Raw genomic sequence first — 2,992 nt, forward strand, 5'->3', positions numbered from 1 at the left:
CTGGGTACAGATCTGGAGTGACAGACTTAGGAGTTTCTGAATACAAAGATTGCTGGCTGTTGGTTGTTTCTACTGGTGTTCAGAGAAGCAGGACTTTGTGTACATTCCTTGTAACCCCTCCCCCACAGATTATACTAAAGAATAGAGCTGACATGGATCTTCAATTTTTCCTCCTAATACAATGAACCCTGCAATGCCTCACAGGTTGGCACCACTTAGAAGGGGGTACCAACATGCCCTGGAGCACTGATAATACCAGGAAAGCCTGGACACCCTGGGGGATAATTTCTGCTTCCATAGTGAAGAAATGAAGATTCAAAAAGATTTTGGTCTCCTCAAGAAAATAACACTTTGTTGATCAGCTCCACACAGTACCCAAATTGCACTGAAAACAGCAGGATGAAATCTACCCCTAACCTCATACTCTGTAACTCTGGTAGAAATTGCATCATTTAATAACACGGTAAGGAAGAGTAGGTCAAATTAATCCCCAGGGCACCAATTACATCAAAGTGGCTTTGGTTCACTGAACACATTTATTAGGTGTTATGGCTCTCTGAGCTCAGGTATTCCCAGTTGCTTCAGGAATCATGTCCCATAGATCACACATCTCAGTATAAAACTTCCCGAATGCTCCAAACTAGCAGTTTCTATGGATGAGGAAACACCAACACATCCCTCTCTCTCTTCTCAGCAGGTACGTGCTATTGTCCTGAATTACAGTCACACACACAGAGACACCATGGTGATCAGCAGGTATTGAATTCAAGACTTCCAGCACTAAAAGCCTCATCCCCAACTCCTACCCCTTCAGCTAAAGGAGTGACCTCCTTGGTTGGAAAAAATAGGCAATTAAATAGATGCTGAAGTCAGTGCTTTCCATTGTATCTGTGGGTTCTCATACAGGCTAAAGTAAATGCCAAAAAACTGAATTTGAACTGTAAGCAAGACTTACCCCAAACCAATATGCCAAGCCACAAAGCGCCCCTTGCCCAAAGATGGTAGAAAGATTGACACTCCTCTGCTCTTACCCCTTTTTGAGCTTACAAATAATTTCCTCATACTGAAACAATTTTCCCCATGATTCTCTTACAGCAGATTCACAAGTCACTACTTGCTGCTTGGATTAGTGAATAGGAGTGTTCCTGTGTGGGGCATGATTAACCTGTGTGTCATTAAATTTACACAATGTCTATTTTATCACACAACTGGAATGACCAGCTCTGAGCATCTGGCTCTGTGGACTAAGCCCTTCCCTGAGTGGGTACTGATGTCCATTGAGAAACTGATCTCCATTTATCTTCACTTACATCATTTCAGAGAAGGGACAGGTTTTCCAAACCATTCACCTGCCCACATCTCTGTAGCTGCCTGATCTCTGTTCAGAGGAGATGGAAAAGGGAAATCACTCGGAGGTGACTGAGTTCATTCTCTCAGGACTGACAGATCGTCCAGACCTGCAGGTCCCCCTGTTTGGGGTGTTCCTACTGATTTATGGTATCATCCTGGTGAGGAATGGGGGGCTGATCTTGTTAATCATGATTGATCCCCGACTCCACACCCCCATGTACTTTTTCCTCAGTAATTTGTCTTTCTGTGGACCTCTGCTTTTCCTCGATAATTTCCCCTAAAATGCTGCTGAATTTCTTAGCTGAGAGGAAAAGCATTTCTTACACTGCCTGCACTGTGCAAATGTCTCTATCTATTGCTTTTGCAGATGTTGTGTGCCTCTTGCTGGCTGTGATGGCATATGATAGTTATGTGGCCATCTGTAACCCACTGCTCTATAGAGTCATCATGTCCAGGCAGCTTTGTAAAAGGCTGGTGGCTGGGGTGTACGCTGTGGGGTTTGTGGATTCAATGATACACATATGTTTTACATTATAGCTGTCATTCTACAGCTCCAACATCATCAATCATTTCTTCTGTGACATCCCCGCACGGGTGGTGCTCTTCTGTTCTGACACTCGCATCAATGAGATTGTGATGTTTGTTTTTATGAGCTGCATTATAGTGGGCAGCCTTTTAACTGTCCTCCTCTCCTATGTCTATATCATTTCCACCATCCTGCAGATCCGCTCTGCCGAGGGCGGGCACAAAGCCTTCTCCACCTGCTCTTTCCACTTAACTGCTGTGGCCTTGTTTTATGGCATCCAACTTTTCCTGTATTTATGTCCTCCCTCCAGCTATTCCATGGACATAGACAAAGCGGCCTCAGTGTTTTGCATGCTGGTGATCCCCATGTTGAACCCCCTCATCTACAGCCTGAGGAACACGGAGGTGAAGGACTCCCTGAGGAGAGCAATGAATAAACTCCTAACTAATTCCTGAATCTGTTTAACTCTGTACTGGTTTAGTGATGGAGAGTAGGAACAGGTGAATTCAATTCCCAGCCCATTGCAATGTAATTTCGCAGAGTTTGTGGTAGTATTGTTCCTTATTCTATTGTTGTTATTATTAATTTGTTTGTATTATAACAAGGTTTGCAGGCCCCAACTGAGATCAGTGGACAAAACACTAGAAGCATTGCAGGGCCAGAAAGAGAGAGTGATTTCATAGACTGGTGAGACTAGGGGCATCCACCTAGAGGGTGAGATGCTGAACTTCATGTCTCTGTTCCAAGGGTTATTTAATTAGCTATCCCTGTAGAACAACATTGAAAGGAGAGACTGAGATCAACCCAGACTGGAATAGCACATCACTCAGGGGCTAGGATGCTTTCTGGAAATGCAGGAAACACAAGTGCATAGTGTGATGGGTTTGTTCACAAACACCCCCATTGGGACTGTCACCTGATGTGCTGAAATTACCTCTGAGCCCGTTTTCCCTGCCAGCCTGGACCTCCAGTACCCTGACTTGCTGAGCCAGACATGCTAGCCTGCTGCAACACAGACCCAGTCTCTGGGTCATGCCCCCCAAAATGCAGAGCTAGACTGAAACTAGCTCAGCAGGATACCTGTCTCCAGCACGCTGACACCCATCTCCCAACGGG

General features: G+C 45.0%; 1 pseudogene; it reads left to right on the forward strand.

Moving 5' to 3' along the window:
• Positions 1 to 1,391: 1,391 nt before the first annotated feature.
• On the forward strand, positions 1,392 to 2,331 carry LOC115651221 (annotated as a pseudogene).
• The last annotated feature ends 661 nt before the right edge of the window (positions 2,332 to 2,992 follow it).

The sequence above is a fragment of the Gopherus evgoodei genome, chromosome 4, assembly GCF_007399415.2.
Source record: "Gopherus evgoodei ecotype Sinaloan lineage chromosome 4, rGopEvg1_v1.p, whole genome shotgun sequence".
In the NCBI taxonomy this organism is placed as follows: Eukaryota; Metazoa; Chordata; order Testudines; family Testudinidae; genus Gopherus; species Gopherus evgoodei.